Source organism: Pteronotus mesoamericanus, unplaced genomic scaffold (assembly GCF_021234165.1).
Source record: "Pteronotus mesoamericanus isolate MK-2021 breed Mesoamerican mustached bat unplaced genomic scaffold, CSHL_Meso_final scaffold_31, whole genome shotgun sequence".
Lineage (NCBI taxonomy): Eukaryota > Metazoa > Chordata > Mammalia > Chiroptera > Mormoopidae > Pteronotus > Pteronotus mesoamericanus.
The window spans coordinates 21,920,139-21,943,951 of record NW_026555312.1 but is presented as its reverse complement, the minus strand read 5'-3'; the positions used below and the strand labels follow the sequence as shown (position 1 = coordinate 21,943,951).

Genomic DNA, 23,813 nt, shown 5'->3' with positions numbered 1-23,813 from the left:
GAAGTCACTTAAACCTTTGGCAGGATATAAGGCAGTCCACAAATCTTGATACTGTTCGAGCTAAAGGAATGAGAAGATCAGGGTGACCCTAGCTCTCATCAGCTCTCACAGGCTCTCTATCCATCAAATTGGCAGATTTTGGGAAATACTGAAAAAACAGAAGAGTTCCTGATATAATACCTTTTTTGTTATGACAAACTTCTTTGCACTATCTGAAGCAATTTCATCTATATATTTTTATCCCCCTGATATTAATAAAAGATTTATAACACCTTCCACTGGTAATTTATGTTTTTATCTAACTCTTAATGAGAAGTTGTGGAGAAAAATAGCATGAATTACAAACATGCACTTGTATTTACAACTGAGTCAAAAGTTCAGACAAGATCCTTTCTGATACAGGAGAAATGATTGTTAATCGTGATTTTGTTATCCAATGTGTTTCTTATTGGTCTCTACAACAAAGCAAGGGACTATTCCACAAGACAGGGGAAAGATGCAAAACTTGGATTTCTTTTCAAAGTTGCCTGAGCTTTACCTGAGTTCTTTTACAATTTCCTCTTAGAAATCACATCCACTACCCAATTTTTCCCCTAATTACTCTAAAATGAAAAGAAAAATTAACCCTTGAATAACTTTTAAATTATGAATTTACTGAAAACATTTTTGTGAGGAATGTAAAAAAAAATATGTTTCATAATAACTGTTATTCACTGACTCATTGCAATAATAGCAGCTGGAAGAGGAGAGCAAAAGAGGGCCAGAGCCTGGAAGTGAGCTCCCCACCACTCTAGCGGGCTGACCTGCTGGCCCGGAGAAGTCCCACCTCAAGGAGCAGGGAGGATGCTGGAGGGAGGCATTGAAAACACTGGAGAACAGAGAGGAGCCTGGAGACTGAGGCAAATATGGCCTTGGTTTTCTTAAAAGGGGGTTAAGGTGGATTTTGCTAATTAATACCAGTGGGCTCATCATATTACTTTCTCATTTCATTTTGAAAAATGGTATTCCATGTTAAGACATGCCATGACTTTTTAATCAACCTAATCCTAATGCATTGGTTATGAGTATAGAGTGTGGGGCCAGGATGACTACTTTGGAATTTCAGCTCTACTGTATTTTTGTTTGTGAAACCTTGAACAATTAAACATCTTTGCATTTCAATTTTCTCATCTATAAAGTAGGGAGAATAATATCTTCTTCATAGAACTGTTGAGGAGAATACATAGCAGTGACTGCCATTTTGAATACTATGGAAATATTAGTGTAGAAAATTTAAAGATTTTTATTGGGTATTTAGGTATTGACCCAATTTTTTTGTAAGCATAATTTATGTTTTGATCAACACATTTGCAAAAGTCTTCGAAAACATTTCTTGTTGTTTCCTTAAGATAAATTCTTAGGTGTGAAAACATTGGTGGGAAGGTATGTATAGTTTTAAGCCTTTTGATTCTTACTTCCAAATGGACTACCTGAAAACATTTTCCCACCCTACATAAGCACTAGGCATTTCCATTGAAAAAATAAATACATGTGTGTGTATAACTCAGTTTGCTGCAGTGCAGGAATGTGGAAATAGTATTTCACTATTGTTTTAATTTGCATTTATTTGACTAGGGCTTTTCACTTGATTAATGTTCTAAACCATTCTTCCGTAATTCCTAGTCCCACTTGCTAACCACTCCTATTGTTTTAGGCAGCTATCTTATTTTCCTCACTGGTGGATATAGATCACCACTTCTTTCAACCATTTATCATATGAAATAGTTTGTAGAATAGGTTTCCCTAGTCTGAATGTATTCTAGTTTGTCATTGTCCCTCTTAAAATATGGTTCCAGGACAAACATAATACTCCATGTGAGGTCAGACCAGTTATTTTGTGTGCCAAGGAATAAGATGGTTCAATTATAACATGGTTTTTTTTTTTTGAGAATCCATTAGTGTATCATTCCCTTTGAGTTTCTATTAAATCTTGCAGTGATTTAGAGCAGAATAGTTTTTAACTAAAGAACCATTTTTTAAAATTGTATCTTAAATGTTTTTCCCCCCTCCTACCTGTAACACGCCTCTCTAGATCACCCTGTATAATTATTATCCTTTGGGCTCTGAATTCTATACCTCCATTTGTGTAGCACTGGGTTATATTAGCTTTTTTATCAGACATCTTACACTTTGCATCTTATAAAGCTGGTGGCTAATGAGTTCTTTCTGTACAGACTGCTTGAGGCACATATAAGAGGATGAGTGTGGCTGGATCTGATTCTGAGAGATTGAGTTCAGCCAAAGAACAACTTTGGAAAGGGGAAGAGAGGACTTTTTAGAGTTTTTTTGATTACTTCTCTGTTTCACCAAACATCCATAGTTATTATCACTGTTGTTTTAAAATCTCTCAGAATGGGATTTACTGTGGGAGTGGGGGGTGGACTGTACAGAGTAAGGCAAAGGGGGATAAATTGGGACAATGGTAATAGAATAACAATAAAAAATAAAAAAAATGAAAACTTTCAAAATGCATATACCCTGTGGAAATTAATGTCCTATGCTCATTCATTTTATTACCTGAAATACTTAGGGAAGAAGGGGGTGGGCAGATGAAATGTTTTGTTAGAAGGTAACATTGCATGTTCATGTGTGAAGCTGACTTACAAATTCTATATATTTTATTCCATTTATTTGAAGATCCGGGGCTATTGTCACCTTTGAAGAGGATTTAAGGAGTGAGATAGTGTTTCAAAACCAAGAACTGACATAAATTTGAGTGTCATTGGAGCTAGGTACTGGGATATACAGAATATCAGACCTAGAAGCAGTGGTGGAAAGGTAAGGATTATGAGCAAAGTGAAAACTATTTACCGAACCAGCTATCTATCTTGATTCTGAGGACTAAGACTTTAAGAGCTATCTAGGCTATTGAAGCAGAGAGAGCACAACTGGAATAGATAGATAACTTGCTGGGTCCAGTGGGCTCTGCTACAGAGGGATGAAAGAGGAACATGAAGGCAATGAAAAGCTAATTCACTTGGATAATTTCCTCTATAAGCAGTAACCACTGTCTGCCTTTTTTGACCATGTCCTCTTCTATCTGAAAAGCTGTTGAGCTACCTGTTAATTTTGTGATTTTATAAGATGATGTCTACCAGGCATGAATCTGGAGTGAGATAAGTCAAAAAGATGGACCAGTGAAGAGGAATGGGCATAGCAATGGAGAATATTGACCTCACTTAACTTCACTAAGTGAAGTTAGGATGGGTTACTCTTACATATTATACCTGAAGGAATTCTGTCATAATATGACATAATTAAAATACTAATCTAAATGGTTACTTATAACTGAAAAATTATAGTTTTAGCTTAAAGAAGAGACACAAGTTTAATTTTCATCAAATGTTACACCAGCCGTGATCTTTAGCTAGAACTTTCATGACATTGATGAGCTCTTGGATCCACTCATTCCATTGCATATTTTTCTAATTGGCACTGATATTTTAAGCTCCTTGGTATGAACAAATGTCTTACTCATAAAACTCAATTGCTCTATTCAGCAACTGCAAATGCCATTTTACTTGGAGAATATGAACTTGGAGATGCCAGTTTTCCCTCACTGGCCATGGAGTCCAAAAAAGTAAAATGGCTCCTTCATATTTACAGTGATTTATCTTAATTTTGTAAGTTCAAAGATCCAAAATGTGCTATAATATAAAATAAAAAAATGAAGGATGGTAAAGGAAACAAAGAGAAGCTAATGTAATTGTCACAGTGCATGAGATACACACTCTACACAGGAGCTTCAGTTACACATTGTACTTTCCTAAGGCAGATCTGCTTGGTGTTGGGTTTGCCAGAACATTCTTTTAAAAGGCACTATCTTCCCTACTGAACAGAGGTGTTAATTTTTCATGGACTCACACTGTGATGAAGAGCATAAAAAGGATGAGAGAGCTTTAGGAAAATAGTGTTGAAACAAAATAAAAGAAGCTTTGCTCAGGTTTGAGAAAGAACATGGAGACTGTTGTTGAAAGTTTGCTTGTTAGCAGAGACAGAACTTAAATATGGAACAGTGCAATGCAGTTAACTCTTTGTTGCAAAGTTCTTGGGAGCAGAAGGAAGGTTGTGCCAAGGCTAGCCCATTTAGAATCTGATCAAAGGCTGTTTGAGAGCCAGAACAATCACATTGTCACTCTGGCAGGAGAGTCTGCCCAATAAAGAATTGCTTGACCAAAGGCAGCACTGACTGCCATGGCCTGAGGTCAGTCACCAGCCATCTGGGCCTCTAATTCTCCACCTGTTAAATGAAAGTTAAAAGTTTCCTCCTATTATAAAATTACTCAAATCTCCATCAAAGAGTTTTAGTACATAAAATAGTATTTTAAATCTAGATTGGAGCTGCTCTTTGCAATAGAAGCTATACTGATAGGCACCTTTTTCCTTCTATCTCTTTATATTGATGTTATGTAATAAAGCTGTGATTTTTTTTTTCTGTGCTTCTTAATATTTATATATTTAAAGCCAACATTTTGACCTAAAAAACTACTCAGCCTGTTAGGTATTATTTAATGTGAATTAGCCACAACTTGATCTCCAAGTATACAAATGTCAAAGCCACAGTGGCTTTATTTTCCCACTAGATTTTACTTTCATTTTGGACCTCAGGTATACAAAGTTGAATTAATCACACTCTTCAGTTCATGGTAAATGATGAGCCCTAGGTACTTAGGGCTGTGGTAGAGAACTTCTAGAATGGTCCCTGTGATCTCCATCTCCTGGTGCTCATGCCTTTCTGTAATATTGTGCCCTTAAATATGGGTAGGACCTAGTGACTTGCTTCTAATAAGTAGAATATGGCAAATATGGGACTGTGACTTCCATCTTGGACACATTTTCTTCCACTCCCTTCCTTCCTTCCTCCCTCCCTCCCTCCCTCTGCTGTGCTGTGAGCTTCCTGCTCTACAGAGAGACCCAGATAGCAAGAAGGCTTCTGTGCTACAGCCGAAGAAGAACTGAGGCCCTCGGTCCAAAAGCCCACAAAAAACTGAATCCTGCTAATAAGCATATGAATGAGCTTGAAAGTAAATCCTCCCCACTTAAGAATGTACTCTAATGTTTTCAACATTTATTGGAAAATTTGAAATTCTATTTTATGTGTTTTCATTCTTTGTATAAATGTCATTGTGTTATAGATCGCATTTCATTTTTTACTTTTATTTCTACAGTCTTTGTTTTTGAGATTTACTCAAATTTCTTATGTAAATATAGTTCACTACTTCTAATTATTGTTGTAGGCATTTTACTTGTTCATTTTCAAGTGGTGACACCTCAGAGGTCTCTAAGTATTTGCTACCTCAAAACAATGTTGTAATGAACATAATACCTGTCATTGGGTCAATTCATGGATAATTAAGGATGTTTTTAGCATTCTTACTTAAAAGTGTCTTAAGCCTTAAGAACTTAAATTGTTTCATATAACAAGAATTCTAGAGAAAGCATTAACAGCTCGGTGATGTAACCAAAGACCCAGGTCGTGTTCCTTCTTTCTGCTCTGCCATCATCTTCAAGGAGTGTCCAACCCATGGCCCTGGATGGCTATGAATGTGGCCCCAAAAAATCATAAATTTATTTAAAACCTTTTTTTGATCATCAGTTTTTTTTAGTATTTGTGTATTCAATGTGGCCTAAGACAACTCTTTATGCCGGTGTGGGCCAGAGACACCTAAGTTGGACATTCCCTGCCATGAGTTCATGAGATTGTCCCCAGTGGTTACCATTGATTGTAGCAGCTCTGGGTATCACATGCAGTTATGATCACATCTGTGAAGGAAAAGAAGGTGAAGCCTCCCATGCATCTATTTTAGTATAGAAGAATACTTTTACCGCAAGTCCTTTAGTAGATATTCCCTTGGGTCTGGTTGACTAGCATTCATTTATGTTGCAATAGAGAGTAGGAAAGCTAATGTCTTCAGTTCTTGTCCCCAAGATGGGGAGAAGTGAAAGTTAATTTTATGAGTCAACTTGACTGAACCGCAGGGTGCCCAGATATTTGTTTAAACATTGTTCTGAGTGTGTCTGTGAGGGTATTTGTGGAGAAGATTAATGTTTGAATTAGTAAACTGAGTAAAGCAGATCACCTTCCCCAGTGTGGTTGGGCCTCATCTAATCTGGTGGAAGCCTAATTAAAACAAAAGGCTGGGTAAAGAAGAATTTGCTTCTCTGCCTGTTTTCAAGTTGAGACATTGCTCTTCTGCACTGGGACTGGAACTTACACAATCAGCTCTCGGGTTCTTAGGCCTTCAGACCTAGACTGGGACTCAACTCCTGCCTCTCCTGAGCCTCCAGCTTGTACCCAGCAAATCATGGAACTTTTCAGCTTCTAGAACTTTGGGAGCCAATCTCTTACAATACAAACAAATTGACTGTTTACACATAGACAACCTACTGATTCTGTTTCTCTGCAATACCCAGACTATGATGTATTCTCTGCCAACAAGGTAGAGTAGAGGCGCCTGTGTGGCAATTTCTGTTACACAGCATATGTGCTATTTACATTTTACTAAGTAATGACTAAATATTACATCAATATGTCAGTTAGCTGTTACCAAAATTATACTGTGAAACCAACTGTCCCAAAGCTCGATGACTTAAAACAACAATAATTTGTTATGAATCAGCTGGGAGTTTAGCTAGGATGGCTTTAAGCTTCAGGTTGGGTTCAGGTCTGTTCTATTCTCATCATCCTTGGACTGGTATGTTTAGCTAATGCATATTCTTTTCATGGCAATGGCAGAAGCACAAAAGATAAAGCCCAATCAAGAAAGCACATTTCAAGCCTCTGCCCAAGTCTCTTCTTTTAAAATACTGTTGACCAAGAAAGTCATATGGCCAAGCTTAAAGTTCAGCAGCAAGGAAGTTCACAGGGAAGCTCACTGTGAGACCAAATTGGGTCACATGGCTAAGCCCAATGGGGAGGAGAAATATATCCCTCCTCTGAAAGTGGTAAAGAGGTAGTGAATATTTTTGAACAATAATCTAATACACTATAACCATTGTTCTCTCACACCAGTAGTACATGTGTTTCCTATATATCAACATCAGCACTAACTTTTGTTATATACCAATGTCTATATTTTTCCCAGTAGAATGGGCATCAAGTTGTTTTAGTGCATATATCTCTGATTATTATTGAATGAAGTTGAGTATTTCTTCATATGCTTATTAACTGTTTATGTTTCTTCCTTTTCTTAATTATTTATTCACATCCATTGGATGTTTAAAATTGAGTTTCCTATATATATTTTTACATAACTTTTTTTTTAATTTGTAGGGATTCTTTGTGAATTATTTATATTAATCCTCAATCCATTTGAAATGTTGCATAACTTTTCTTACAATCTGTAACCTATATATTAACTTTGTGATATTCTACATTGAATAATCTTTAAGTTTTAGTCAACAGCTTTTTCACTTTGTGGATTTGGAGTATAAAAAAATCTATCCATTCATCCTAATATCACAATATTTTTTAAAAATAAATTTTATATTTGCTTTATAGTTTTAATCTTCATATCTAGATTTTTAATTAATTTAGATTTGTAATTTTTTACATCATTAGGTAGACATATTTCTTCATGCTGTGTTCCTCACAGGCTGATAATGCTACTTTTATAATAGAACAAATCCCCACATTTAACTTGGGTTTGTTTCCAAGCTTCTTATTCCATTCCATTGATCTATTTGTGTTTTCTGATACAAATACCACCATTTTTTTCTTTCTAATTACTCCATCTTTGAAATATCTGGTTGGTCCAGTTTTCTTGCTTTGTTCGTCCAGATAACTTTTCAAATGAATTTTTCAAGGTCATGCGAAGTCTTAATGAAATTTTAATTGGAATTGTGTTTAATTTGTACATCAATTTGGGAGAAATGTTTTGTTCAAAGTGTATGAAGAGCGAGTAGTTTCTGAAGTGAACATATTGGAATTCTCTTCTTTGGGTTGAATTAAATACATTTTCCTAAGTATCTGGAATAAGCCTGGGATCTCTCATCATAGGAGAGGATGTGTGTATTTTGGAATTCAGTTAGATGTAGTGGCAATAATTCCTTAACTATAACACCTACCCTATTTTCTTTACCATTTCCGATTATAAATTCTAGTGCTTATTTTATTCGGTGATTCTTTTCATTCTTGAAGGAATAATACCACTTCTAGCCTTTTATATAACATTTCATGGAGCTATTTATATCTCTTCAAACTTGTCCAGTGTTCCATTTGTTTGGCTAGGTGCCTAATTAGCGTACCATGTTAATGAGACAGAGCTCATTAGAACCATCTCTTTTGGAGTCTTTTAGCTTCCTCCTAACCATGGTCAATCATCTTGCAAATGTATGTTGTTGAGCATAAGAGGAACCTAAAGAGTGTGCTCGAAAAATTTCAAACTCTTCACCACCCCCATGGAAAACACCTCAAGAGACACAAGCTTACTAATGGCCTAATAAAAGGCAGGACCTGATCATTATTTGCAGCTCATTTAGGGTAGTTAATGAGGAGTAACCTAATGGAGAGGCTAGAAAAATATAACACAAGGGTGGTGTTGAATTGGTTTAATCATCTTTGTCCAGTGAAAGTCTATTCATCTTTTTTTAACCCTTCAAAAGGGAGTCGAAAGGGGTGACTCATTTCAATATTTAGCTACATATTAAATCCAGTTCAGATTCAGTATTGTAGGTTTTTTAAAAAAACACTGTTTAATGAGAGCATTCCCAACATATAACACCCTGAGAGGATAAACATGCCTTTTCAATGTGCTATTTAAAAAAAGAAATGTATTAAATGAGCCCAGAATTGTTAAACTTAGCTCTGTAAATGTTCAGCAGTTTTATACTTTCCCTTACTTTGCCTGCCTATCTCCTATTTCTTTCTAACCTTGGTTGGGTTCTTTTTAAAGCTACTGTCTTCTAAATCACATAATTTTAAGTAACAAGACAGCTAGGTGACATATTGCAATATTGGAATTGTTGAGTCAGGTCTTCTCATAATTTCACAACTGTTAAAATCTCCATTTTGGAAAATATGACTAATTTCCTCTAATTCTCAAGTCTTCTCCAGAGAAGTATCACATTTTGTGCCATTAGAATGTCATACAAACAGCTCCCTCATGGCTCCTAACTTAGCTTGTTGTGGGCTAACCTAGTAGTAGGTTGATGCTCATAATCAAGTGCTTTAAAAGCTTCCTCATAAATGAGTTAAAGAGATGAACAGGGCAGAAACCACTGTATAGACCTGAGCTTGAATTTTATCTAAGTAAATGCTTTGTGTACAGTCTAAAGCATTCATTTTAAGGTGTTTTTTTAGATTCCTCATAGGTGTTGTCCGAGTTCCTCTTGCTTTGTAGAAACCTGTAATATCCAGGTAACTCAAGATACATTTTCCAAGTTGCTAAGAGATGGCAGAGATCTCAAAGATTTTTGGAACTTGTGTGGTCACACGTTTCTTTTGGCAAAATAGCCAGAGCCAAGGCCCAGTTGAAATTACTGTTATACTTACTTCTAATTGTGGTAGCTGATATTTCTTAGTGCTTACTATGCGCACTTCTTGAATTGTCCATTTAATCCTTACAGCAACCCAATGAAGCAGGTATTATTACATTCTACAGTTGACAGATAAAGTATCAGGAAACAGGGCAGGTCAGTAATTGCATTTCCTATATGAGGAAACCGAGTCTCTCTAATTGAAATCTTTGCTCCCTGGCGCAGATGATGTCAATGTTTTGCTCAGATCCATTTTCTTTTGTGCCACTTTTGTGTGCCTGTTGGTTATGAGATGCTTTCCTTTTTCATAGCCTCAGGGCACTGCAGCCTTTCTGGCCTGCACAGTCTGAAAGCAGGAAGGGCCAGCACTTCACTCCTCCGCTTATCTGATGGCGGGGGTTATCGAAGCCTGAGAGAAACCTGTGTCTGCCTCCTGTCTGGGCCTCTTCCCTTCCCTATTTTAGGGCTACTTCAGGGGCTCACTTCTGACCTGTCTTGCTCCCTCACTCCCTTAGCACCCCTTTCTCAAAAAGTCATTTTCACATGAATCCTCATCTCAGGATCTGTTTCTGGGGAGCCTAACTTAAGATGCAACTCTTTCTTATGGTTTCACAGGATAGACTCCTCTTGGGGTGTGAAAGTGAGATTCAGGTTATGTTCAAATTCACTTGCAGAGGGTGTGAGTCTTTATATGCCTTTTCTGCAATGTGCAGCTTACCTAGGAATATCTGAGGATTTTTTTTTTTAACCTTCTACTTCATCATTCTAAGAAATAGCCATGTTATGGTTCTCAATTAAATTGGTCAAGGAAGAAAAGCAAGATCTTTGTATTCTTAGGGCATCCCTTAGCTTCCACCTCGCTAATTTATTAATACTTTGTCCCTCAGCCATGCCCCAACCTTTCAGTTCTTCTGATACTTCTCTCTGATATGAGAGGCCCATCTACCTCTTAAAGGAGGATGAGACCTTTTATAATGGGGAGTTTTCCGTAAGAGAAATATCATTTATCTTGGGTCAAAAAAAGTGATTAGTGCTATTAGGAGAAAAGGTCTCAAAACCTGAGAACCTGTGGAGTTTGGGGGACAGCCAAGCGAGCCTTGGGGAAAGTATCTGTGTTTGTGTCCATGTGTATTAAAGAACCATGTTACTAAAGAACTCCAACCTTGTGAGCTCAAGTCAGTATGGCATGGGGTGGAGAAAGAGTTTGTTTCCTTCTACCCTGACACTGGGACACAGCGATGGTGGCAGCACTTTCTCGGTGGCCAGGAACAGGACCTGCATGAGTGTAAGTGGCAGTATATGCTCCTATACTCAGTGCACCACAGATCCTATCAGTGAGGTAAGAGGCTGCAATGAGAACAAATACTCTGTGTTTCAAGAGTGACCCCAGGTGTCCTTGCCAGGGGCTTGGTTGGTTGGTTGGAGTGCTGTCCCATGCACCAGAATGTTACAGGTTTGATCCCCCGCCACGTATGGGAGGAAACCAATCCATGCTTCTCTCTCACATTGATGTCTCAATCTCTCTCGCTCTCTCTTCCTCTAAAATCAATAAACATATCCTCAGGTAAGGACTGAAAAAAAAGAATGACCCCAAGTGGCAGCCACAACTGTCCCAAAGAACAGGATTCTTCTCAGCAGACTTGTATGGATTCTGAGGGAGTATAGTTAAATTTTATTTTTTGGAGTTAGAATAGGTTAAGGTTCTCATTCTCTCTGCAACCTTACATTGCTCACATGTATTATGTAGGTAGGGTCTCTGAGTTCTTTGAATGTTTTGTTTATTTGAGCTTAAGAAGTTAAACTCCAATTTAATAGAACAAGGCAGCCCTGCCTTTGCGGCTTTTTGTGAGGACTCTGGGATGTTTCCTCCCATGCTAAGTTTGGGAACATGGCCTTTCCATTAGCTCCTATAGCTTTCCATTAGGACGAAGCCTTTATGCTACATGATATCTGGTTGTTGGTCCCAAGGAGAAGTCTTTGCTTCCATTGTGAGGCTCTGAAGGGTTCACATGTCTTGCAACCTGAATTCCTCATTCATGGCTCAGCCTTTTTCTCCATGCTTTTGGGAAGCTTGTGTTCTCCTTTCTAGTTCAACTCTGATTCCATGCTGACCTGAGCAGTACGTTCTGGGTTTCCTGAGTCCTTAGATATAGCTCTCATCTGATCCACCTCTCTCTTTCCCAGTAATGAGGTGAACAGAGCAGAAAAGACATGAAGCCAAAAGATGGCTATTTCAGGGACTCACCCCTGACCTGTACTAGTTGGGTGACTTTGAACATACCTCAAACTCTTTGAGGCCATTTTTCCTCTTTAAAAAGGGGATATTCATACCTCCTCCATTTATTTTAAGAATTAAATGTGTTAATGTATCTGAAAACACCTTATAAAATTTAAAGTTCTTATGGTAAAAATAGAAAGCATTATCATGTGTTATTATACACAGCTCAGATTCAATAGCCCCCAGTCTAAATTTTAGGATTCTTCAAGTGATGAATCTATTCACATCTTAAAACAAAACAAAACCCTTACTTTTATCTGCCTCCTGACAGGAAAGCTATGTATTGATTTTCTTCTTAAACCCAAACTTATTTATGAGCATAGGTAAGTACAGTCCTTTAAACATACTTTGTCATCTTAGGGGAAGTGTGTTAATTATTGATTAAGGTTGCAGAAGTTTGGAAAATGGGGGGGAAAAGAAAGCAAATCAAAGCATTACATGGAAGTCCACATACTGTCAGATCCCATAGCACATTCATGCAGGAGGAGAAGGGCTGGGCAGGGCTGCGAAGGAACCAGAGTGACTTTAAAAAGGCATTCAAACCCTGGCTGGGTGGCTCAGTTGTTTGGAGCATTGCCCCATACACCAAAAATGGTGCAGGTTCAATTGCCAGTCAGGGCACATACCTGTTGCTGGTTCAGTCCCTGGTCGAGGAGCATATGGGAGGCAACTGATGTTTCTCTCACTCTACCTCTATCTCTCTTTCTCTACCCCTTCCCCTTCCTCTCTCTAAAATCAATGAACATATCCTTAGGTGAGGATTAAAAAAAAAACCTTTCAACAATTGATCTGGATATGAGGCAATGCTCTTTTCCACACTTCTTGAACAATTTAGGAGCCCACTACTGGTTCAGGTTAGGAAAAAGTGAGGGATCTTATTGTTTTAACTGTAGAGAGGCTCATGCATAGAAGAGTCTCTGTAAATATTTGTTGCATATATGAACATTTTTGTCAACTTGGACTCTCAAAACCCTGTGTCTGACTAGAGGAATAAATTGTTTCCAGAGACTGAAGCACAGATGTTCCCAAGTTAAGAACCATTATTCTAAGAGTGTCTTGAAATCCCTTTGCATAAGAATTAATGTAAGAAAACATAGGAGATGGGAGAATCTTTCAGAATGCAGACTGAGGAGACTCCTGAGGACAAAAGTCATTGAACATGACTCCTTACTGTTGGCACCTATGCTATAAAGAAATCTGGCAAGGGAGGCTGAGGAAACAGCTGAGCGGGGGAGTAAGGGAGAGAGAGAGTGTTGAGGAGGAGGAACTGCACTGTGCTAGTTTTTATATGATTTTTTTCTTCTCCTCCTACCAACCCCATCAGGTAGGTATTACTAGCCCCCCTTTTTTATCCTTTATTTTAATTGTGATGTAAATAAGAAAATTTAGTATCTTAACCATTTTTAAGTGTACAGTTTAGAAACATTAACTATATTTACAGTGTTGTGCAATCACTAGCATACCTATCTTCAGAACTCTTTTCATCATGCAAAACTCAAACTGCCCCTATTAAACACTAGTTCCCCATTTTCCCTCCCCTCAGCCTCTGGCACCTGCCATTCTATTTTCTGTCTCTGTGAATTTGAGTACTCTAGGAACCTCATATGAGTGGAATTGTACAGTGTTTGTCCTCTTATGACTGGCTTATACCACTTACCATACTGTCTTCAAGTTTCATCCATGTTGTAGCATATGGCATGATTTCCTGCTTTCTAAAGGCTAGACAATATTCCACTGTGTGGTACTGTCTCCCTCCTGTAGATGGGGAAACTGATAGTGAAGTTCAGAAACCCCCATGAGGCCATCCAGCAGAGTAACCACAATTTGTGCCCAGGTATGGCTGGATCCCAAACCTGTGCTCTTTCTATGCCAGCCTCCTCGGGGATTTATGGAGTGTGTGATTGGGAATCCTTCACATGCTTAGAATCCCCTCTCCCCCGCCACCTCTCACCACCTCATCATACTTTATGGCATGAGGGAAATCACTCTGGGGAAGGTGTGTGAAAAGAACCTGGGAGCAACCTCACAGAGGCCACTGATCTACTATGGTGTGTGCTTGCCTCACTGGGAAAAGTTTAATGGACACATCTGTGCTATGTGTTTTTATAGTTACACTTGTAACCTCATGTCAAAGTTTTTCCACAATGTATATTTGCGGGGAGGAGAGTCTGAGGGTGACAGCAGTGTATGGTTGAGGTAGATGCACTGAGGAAGCCTGAGCCAAAGGGTAAAAAAGGCTGCATTGTAGCTTATCTACCAACTGGTAGAGGTGTCCATGGTATATTGCTAAATGAAAAAATTTTAAGTTGTAAAGAATTGCATGTAATATGGTTCCATTTCAGAACAAAAAAGAACCAAAAAGCACATACCTGGGCCAAAATATGTGTGCAAACTGATGAGTGTAGGGTGGGCTTGGGAAAGGAACCTAATATGATGACTGATGGCCTGGCACAGAGTTGCTGTCAAAACAACGTGGTGACTGTAGGAATGTAAGGCCACATCCAGCCCCTGGTGGGCCAGGAGAAACAGACAGGAGACCATTTTCAAGAAGCCTCCTACAATGCCTGGGACTAACTGTAAATTTCATTAGTGGGATACACTCAGACTTTTGATTGTAGTCTACAAGATTCTGCATAATTTATCTCAACATGCAAGGTTCATTGTAATCTCTTAAAATATTTCACCAGTCCACTCATCTCCTCTGGTTAAAGTCCAACCAGCTTGTCTTCTTTCAGTTCCCTAAGCAGGCCAAGGTCTTTCCTACCTCAAGCCTTTGGCACATACTCTTTCTTCTGCCTTTCTATGTGTCTGGCTCCTTCTCCTCACTGAGTCCCAGCTTTCATGTCCGCTTTTCAAAGAGGTCTTCCCTGACTACCATATCTAGAGGAGACAGCCCCACTACTAGCTTATTCTCTACCTTAGTCCTTTTGTTTCTTTCTCAGTTCCTTAAAAACTCATAATCCTTTAATTTATTCATTTTGTTTCTATCTTTACTGCCTTCTTCCCTGGATGGAAGGTAAGGCAGGTCTATGGCTGTCCTGCCCATCGTTGTATACGTAGTGCCCAATTCATAGTAAGTTCTCCATACATGTCTGTGGAATGAGAACACTCAACACCAGGTGTACAAGTGTGTGGCATGGTAGCGGAACAATCACCAATCCTTAGCACAAAACCTATTCCATAAGCATTTGTTGAAGTTTTAAAAAAGGAGATTTGAAGGCAACATGGAGAAAGAAGAGGCAAATGGAGAAATGTGGCTGATCTACTTGTAGGAATTCCACAGAGAGGTTGGCAATTCATGTTGTGGTTGGAGAGATGGTTGCAGAGCCCTGGAGCAATTTTGGAACCCAGCACTGGGCAGATGAAGAGTGAGGTGGGCAGCATTAGGGAATTTGGCACGAGGTTAAAAAAATAAAACTGTGGTGGACTAAAAAGAGGTCACCTTGGGAGGCCAAGAACTGGAGTCTCCTGAAAAGAAGTCAAGAAAGGTGTATCGAAAGGCCTGGCGCTTTCCAGGAGGACTATCCCCATGGCCTCCATATGTGGAAGAAAGAGGTAGTTCTGGGTGGGTGCAGGCAGAGCTGGATGCAGGGTGGTGACCACTGGTTGGAGCCCATAGTGGTCACAGCCCAGGCCAGCGGGTAGGGTCAAGGATGCTGAGGCACAGGAGACTCAGAGTGCAGACCCAAGCAGAGGTGGCACTGGGCCAGAGGCTCCCTGGGAAGGTGCACTGTCTGCAATCCCAAGCCTTTGGCACCTAACACTCAAAGGTTGAATCTGTGCTAATTTCCCTGACAGAAAAGGGTAGAAACTGCAGACACAATCCTAAATCTAGAAAAACAAAAAGCTAGGCTAGGGAGAGAAGCATTAGCTCTACCATCTTTTGTTGATAATCTGGGTTCATGAGATGTCTCATGGCTCTGGGGAAAAACTGCAACATCTTTACCAGCACTCAAAAGTTAGGAGAAAGAACACACTCCGGGCAGGGCGATGGGCTTGTGTTGTGAAACCTGCTACATAGCTGCTGATACCAGGTTTCCTACCCCGGTCCTGGCCCTTGCCATGACTGGTGCACCCTCTGACCTTCCAGACGCTCTCTGTGAATTGGTCAGGACCACTAGTTCCCACTTAGAGATGAGAAAACAGATGCAGAGGAGATAAAGAGCTGAGACTAGATCTTCCCACTCACTGCCAAAATTATTCACTTTGTATTTCCCAAAGTTTATAAAAGAGAAGAGGACTGTGAATTAGAAAAACTGAGAAATCCACTTAGGTGTGGGCCCGAATGTTGGCTCTCAGCTTTGAGAGTGTTGCTGTTTGGTTTTGCTGCTGGAGATAAGAGAACTGCTTCCTGAGCTGGTCTCCCATGATGCTTTTCCATTAGTCCCTGGAAAATGCATACCTGGCTTCCCAGGGTTTGGAAAGGGTGTGAAGGGGAGAGAGGCGCCTCCCTCCTTTGTCAGGTGTCCCTGAGGAACCTAAGATTCTGAGGATGCTGTGTGTTCTCCCTAATTAATGCAAGGACTCCAGTGTCCCTCCAGGAAGAACACAGGGCACCAGAGCTGGCAATTGTCCAGCACTCGTATAGCTGCTCAAATAAGAAAGGACTCAGGCTCAGAGGGGTGGCACCCTCGTAAACTGCCATGATCAATTTTACATAACTAAAATGTAGCATCATTTCAGGCTGTGAAGTTTCTCAGCCATTTTTGATCCAAATTCTTCTGCTAAAGGCACCAATCTTATGTGAAGCTTTATGTGATTTGATATTACAAATAAATATCACAGTGAAAACAAATGACAGTTTTAGAACATGTTTTTTTCTTCTTCCACTCATCAAGCCTTCACTCTCATTCTTAGAGGCTTTGCCAAGAAAATCCCTTCTTCGTGCAACTGTTGAAAATCACTTGCTGTTTCTTACAGAGCATGGATGTAATGTCTCTAGGCAGTGATTCCTGAAGAAAGATCCAGAATAAGCTGGCCCAGAGATACCTGGTAAAAGTTGAAAATCAGATTCCTGGGCTCTACTCCTTGAGGTCCTAACTGAGATACTTTGGTTGGACTAAGAAATCTGTATAATTAAAGTGCTCCCAAGGTGACTTGCATAGATCTGGGATCCAGTGAGGCTCTGGTGGAAGCATTAACTTCACACGCAGGGCCTCTGGGATCCCTTCCTCCGGACCAGCCCAGCCCTCCAGAAAAGCACTGCTGAGAATAACCCTTCAAGTCACAGTCTTCCTCCACCCAGCTGAGTTCATATTAGTGAAATAAAATGTAGTATTTAAAAGTAAAAGTTCATTTTGCAGAAGCTCAAATGAGGGGAATTCAATTCATGTGAAAGTGTGTTCACATAACTCATCGCCTGTCCCGCAAGCGTTCAAGACTGGGCAGGTTGTCGCGGGATTCGGGCAGCCAGAAGAAAATAAGCGGAGCCGTGGGGATGTCTGGCATGTCTTTGTTCTGTGGTGGGGCGATCCACACTGGCAGAAAGTCCCGAATCCCTTATATACTAAGTAAACACAAAGCTGGCGGGGTGCCAATATGTGACAGCACTGGTTATACAACAGAACTTGATTCTGTGCAAGCGGGCCCTTATCGTGGTTGTACGAACACTGCTGAGTCACAGTCGCCGACATCCAGGTGAGGGAGCCTGACTGACTCCATTGTCCCTACATCGCCCCTTCTACTAAGTTGCTTTCAGGCATGTCCCCTGAGGACTTAAGATGTTCCATCGGCCAGACGGAAGCTGGGTCACAAAGTGTGTGAAGCTCAAGGCTTTTTCCAGCACTTTAGCTCAGCTGTTTTGAGGGGGAAATAGCTAAAACCCTCCCATTGACTTCTGGGAGGTAGCAGACACAGCTGTCTTGGACAAGCTGTCTCCCATCTCACCCTCTCACCCAGGTTAGGTCCTGCAACCACCAGACTAACAATCTCATACTCAATGCCCTTCTCCTTTCCCTTCTGATGATTCCATTAGAAGGCTTATCTTCTCATTGGGTTATGATGATGTAGATGAATCTCTGACACTCATCTCTTTCATTGTCTGCTGAATACTTCTCAGGTTAGAACACATGATCTGCACCCCAACCAGCTCTTCCCTCCAAATTTCCTTTTCCCACTAGGCTTCCTTCCCAGCTGCCTCCACCACAGCCCCCCTTCCACGACCCCCACCTTAAGTCGTTGGCTGAGAAACCACTGTAAATCCTTCTGCCCAGGGTGATGTCCTCCCTTCTGCCCTCTCATTGCTGTTCTCACAGTCAGAATTCCAGCTCACCCCTTCCTACCAGCCTTTCCTCAACTGCTGATGTGACTTCTGCCTGTCCCGTCCTGTGATTTACTCTTGCGGTAAATCTCCACTCTACATGTCACTCATTCCTCTGTTCACAAACTTGGCCCTTAAAGATTTCCAAATGCCTTCACTATTTCTTAAACCCCACTTCTCCCTATTCTCCTAACCATGCTCTATGTGTGCTCTAGCTAACTACACATATCCTGTAATTCCTTACCCCTGAGCCTTTGTAAGTGCTGTGTCTTTCCTTTGGACTGTCCTCCCTTCAATCTCTGCTGCTGAAATCTAACAAGTGCCACTAACATTTTCGTGACGCCCAGCCTTCATTTTGGATAAGGGATTCCTACGTCTGTGGTTAAACCTGGCAAACAATTCCGGGAGAAATTTGATGAATTGTTTCCAGAATTGCACACAAACCCACAGACACACTAATGTATCCTACACACAAATATAATCAACCATGCCATCTTTCAAATCCACACCTCTCGTTGATTGTTGTTTGAGAACCTTGGGAGGAGACAGCAGAGACACAGCGGTAGCCGTGAGTTCAGTTATTTGGCAAAATTAACTGAACGTAGATAATAAGGTGGAGGTAGAGGGAGTGGGAACACACATTTCTAGATTTAATTTTGGTCTTGTTGCCTTAACAACTTGATGTCGATTTCAGAGAGGTGGCCTTTTTTTCCTCAATAATTCTTTTGGAAGCCAGAGTTGTCATAACAATAGCCCTAAAAATAGCCAAGCCTCTGTCAAGTGGCTTTTGTTGCTGATTTTTTTTCTTTAAGAAGGGCCTGTAGAACTTTGGGATCAAGGTCCAGTAAGGAAAAAGAGAACAGACAATTTGTCCTAAATACAAAGGTCTTATGCCCATGTCCATGATATCTAATTCCAAGCCCAAAACACTGAGATTGATCAATATTGCTCTCACTTCCTCAGTCTGCTCTATCAGCAGCTTTTCATGATGGAACAGTGTCTTAGATACACTTTATTTATTTAGGTTGTACTTACCATAAAATACACTAGGCTGGATCCTCCACCTTACCATTAGTAGGTGGAAAGAGGTGTAAACATTCATTACAAGGTAACATGACAAAGAGCAGTACCCTAGCTAGACTTGAAGCAACTAATTCTATTCTGGCAGGTGTAAACCTACATAATTAAGTTTCACACTTAAAAATTATCACTCTGAATTCAGGAATAAGAAGCACTTGGTTGTAGATACAATTCCATCTATAGATGCTAACTTTAAATTTAAAGAGAAACACTCTGCATTAATATTATGGGTTGGTATGTCTTAGGTGATTCCTAAATCCACCCACTAGTTTTTGTTTTGATACAATTTGTCCCTGTGGTAAGAAGACTACCATAGCCCTTGCTCTGAGGCTGCCTTCAGCTTCAGAAAGTCCATTGGTCATGTAGCTGGCTGTCACTGCTAAATCTGTGGCTTGCAGAGGCCTGAGTTCTGGGTTTGCCAAGGACAGTCCTCACCATTTAAGCTCTTCCTACGTATAGGACATGTAGCATGCCATTTCAAACAGGCACAACACAGCTGCTGTGAATGAAGTTGTTGCAAGGTTGCTGGACTTCCTCCTCAACTGTGTGATCTTCTTTGCTTACAGGACAGTCTAAGCCCATATTGATTCGTTCCTGAGTTACTGTCACTGTAGGAAGAGATGTGATCTTCTCCTTGTCGGCTGAGGGAGTCGCCGTGTTTTTCAGTTGTCCTGAAAGCTTGGTCACAATGGCTTCAAGCCCTATTTGACCCCAGGTATAGTCCCCAGGGTTGGAGTGCAGCATCCTGCTCTTGGTAAAAGGGTATAGGGGTCCATTAGGACCTGCAGAATTTCAAATAACTCTGTAAAGATCTGTTGTATTATTCCTTCAATGGCTGGTAGTGTATCAGGACCAGTACTTGTTGGAGGTCTGTATCTCTGAGCCATTGATAGTCCAGAAGGTCAACTTGGTCCCCAGAAGTCAATGTTAGTCTGGTGACCTTTTTCATTGGCTCTATTATCTTGGCCCCATGAGTTTCTACTTAGAAATGGTCTGAAGTCTTGGATAATCAGTGTGTGGTCAAACTGAACCAGAGCTCTGAAAAAAGTATTGATGTGCTATTGTCCATCCAGCTGCCACCACCACCTAAACAACTGGAATCATCGTCACTTCTTCAATAAATCCTGATTCACATCTGGAACAAATATATTCTGGTAGTTTGGGGCTGACCTCGCCCTTGCAAAAGTGACAGAAAAACGGGTGTGCAGTGCCTGTGCCTGCCCTGGTTGCTGGGGGCTCCTCCTTGCTGCCTTTTTTTCTCTCTTCCCTGTGGGTCGCAGTCCAAGGGGGCAGCTGGTCCAGCCCTCATCAGGCCACTATCTCTGCACGCCTGCTCCTTTTTCCTGTTAGATACATTTTGAAAATGTATATATCATGTTTAAACAAAAAGCTAAGCCATATGGTGGCTAATTTTCTTTTATCTTAAAAGTAAGTTTTTGGCCTACGTTTTTCAGCTGCTGGCCTGTGAAGTAGTGAGATTAACTTTTAGCATCCTCCTTGCCTATGTGACTGTCTTCTCAGGTGCAGCATTCCCTTCTGGCCTTTTCTCTCTTTGCTCCCAGGGTCTTCAGGAGGGAATCTATATTGTTACAAGTATGATCTGGTTTGCAATCTGCTGCTCTAGATTATAAAGGCTCCATTGTCCATGTGTTTTTCTTCCTTCTGCCCTACCTATTATACATTCTGTTTGGGTCCATTTGGGCTGCTATAACCAAAGACCACAGACTGGGTATCTCATAAACAACAGACATTTTTTGCCCACAGCTCTGGAGGCTGAAACTCAGAGATCAGGGTGCCAAGAAGCTCAGGTTGTGACCAAAAATGCAGGTTCTGTGGCCTGCCCAAAGGAAAGCCAAACTTGTGAGACAGGTGCTGGTAAAAAAAAAAAAAAAAAGAGAGAGATATTCAGGTGCCACAACATGGGAGAATGGTGGACTCCCATCTGAAAGACTATCTCCTCTTCCTGTTCAAGGCACAGGTTGTTATAGGGATAAGGAGGAGAGGGTTTTCTTTTTTCCCCTCTATCCAATTATCTTGCTATCTCTTGGTGGCTGGGGTCCTGTCCATTCAACTTTCTAGCTTTTAACAGCAGTGTAAGAACCTCTGTCTATGCCATCTTGGCCAATGAGTGAGACTCCCTGGGACTCCCTGACTATCAATGGGGAGGGGAGGCAGCAGAACCTGCCATCAAGAAGCCTGGAGATGCTGTTGCCATCAGCCCCCTCCCAACACTGGATGTAGCACCTGCACATCTGAGGGAGCTGGGTGGAGTCAGCAGGGCACCCCGGGATCCCAGTGCGCTGATGTCCTCTGTGCAGCCCCACCTTACACCACCTCCCTCCACACTGCCCACCCCTGGAAGTCACCAGCCAGCCTGGTGCTGTGACTGATGGCTACCTACAAAACAAGGTGAGGGCTGTCTTTCCAGTCACAGGCTTCTCGTCCACACATGGTGGAAGGGCAGGGGAGTTCTCTGGAGCCTCGTTATAAGAACATTAATCCTGTTTCTGATGTCTCCACCCTCATGACCTAATCATGTCCCAAAGGTCCAACCTCCTAATACCATCACATTGGGGGGGTGGGATTTCAACATATGAATTTGGGGGGAAAGAAACAAACAGACAGAACATAGCATGCACAATCAAGGCAGAATAAATATTTATTGATTAGGGTGTTCACAGGGCACATTCAACTGCATGCTCAAGCCAACCACTCTCCCTGCAAGCGCAGGCATCTTATGTAGGTGGTCATCCAGCAAACCGTGATGGAATATGTTCCATTATGTCCTTGACATTCAACATATATTGACCTGGATCATGTTTCAAAGGCTGTTAAGTCCAACAGCTGGAGTGTGGAAAACCTTGTGTGTAGCTTGGCCCCCTTAGTACAGTGTAAGTCCTCCAACCAGATATGGAAAGGGATGAACTAGGAAGAATTGGACAGTGTGTTTCAGTGGGCTGTGGGGAGTGCCTTGAGGGAGTAGGAGGATGTCTGATCCTATCAGCTGTCTCTTTAAAAGTATAAGCAGAGCTCAAGCTCCTGTATTCTCCAATCTGTGGGTTCTGACATGTGGACTGTAAATGTAGAGAGACACTTGTTCATTAAGAACCCCCCAGGAATATTGTCTGTTCTCAGGTTCCTCTTGGGAACCATTGTCGATCATTTTATCTTTCTTTTTTTCTTACACAACTTTTAAGATTCTTAGGAGAGAAAAAAGAAAATTTTTTTGTACTTCCCACTGGGATGCCTTAGAAGAAATAGTGGGGCTGAAAAATGCAAAGTGGGACATAAATTCTAAAACACCCCAGAGTCAGTGCTGGAAATTTTTATCTAAATTTTAATTCTTCCAAAAAGGGAAAACCCCTCTCATACAAAAACAAAACATAACAAAAACACACAAATAAAATACAAATGTTCTACACACATTCAAATTTATGGGTCTTAAATGATTTTGTTGGATGCTGCTGCATGATGTATATCATCTATATTTCTGGCTTCCAGATGGAAAGTGGGAAATGGTGTGCTAATGAATTATAGTTTTGATTCAAAGTTTTAAAAAATAAGATGTTTTTTAGTCAGTTTTCCTTTGTTTTGTTTGTTTTAAATCCAATTATTGCCATACTCTGTTATAAAATGTGACATTTGTCATTGCTTTATAGGTTTGGCTTTGCAAGGCAAACACTCAGGAGGCTGTTTATTTCCTCCAACCCACCTTGCCTGCAATTAAGATACATGGGCAACAAGTGGGTGATAGCCCTTACAGCTCAGCAATGTAAATGTTAACAAAGAGAAAACTGGAGTGTTTTCAATGGGATTTTGTTTTTAAATTACCATTCCTCCCAAAAGCAGCCTATAACAAAAATTGCAACATAATAACCCTCTCTAGTACTGCTGGTCACCATGCTATAAAACAGTGACTTTTTTCCTAGAATAACAAAATAAGGAAGACAAACTTTGGGTTGGAATTCTATCTTACTGTCTTAGCATGGGTTTCCCCTTTTTGCTACTACTTCCTTGAGGAATAAACTCTTAGAGAGCAAGTGCAAGGGACAAGGGGCAGGAAGAAGAAAGGGAGAGTCAGAAGATGCATTAACGAGCTGGCCACAGAAATGGGTGGCTGGTGGCTCTGTCTCACAGGACTGCACTCTGAGAAGCCATATAACTGTGTTGTTGGACAGTCCATTTAGAAGGAGAAAAGGAATTATTTACCTGCTCTTGCATCCTGCTTGTCCAAAGTGAGCCCCATGGAGGTTAATCTCCTGCACTCTGGATTGAAAAGTCATTCTCAGAGCTCTGACCAATGTGTTTCTTGATGAACTTCATTATATTTTACTCATTTTTGGGCTGTTGCCATGATCTAGGCATCTGGCCTGCTCCTTAGAAAATGATAGACTGGCCCTGGCTGGGTAGGTCAGTTGGTTGGAACATCTCATCCTGTACACCAAAAGGTTGTGGGTTTGTTTCCCAGTCAGGGCATATACCTAGGTTGCGGGTTTGATCCCAGATCAGGGTGCACACGGGAGGCAGCTGATCGATGTTTGTCTCTTATCTCTCTCTCTCTCTCTCTCTCTCTCCTTCTCAAACCTATAAACATATCCTTGGGTAAGGAAAGAGAGAAAGAGAGAAAGGGAAAGAGAGAAAGAAAGAAAATGATAGACTGTTGGATTAAAGACACTCCTC

At 40.7% G+C, this 23,813-nt stretch overlaps 1 pseudogene; it reads right to left on the bottom strand.

Moving 5' to 3' along the window:
- Window positions 1-19,475: 19,475 nt before the first annotated feature.
- Window positions 19,476-23,416, bottom strand: LOC129085568 (E3 ubiquitin-protein ligase RNF115-like; annotated as a pseudogene).
- Between the last annotated feature and the right edge of the window lie 397 nt (window positions 23,417-23,813).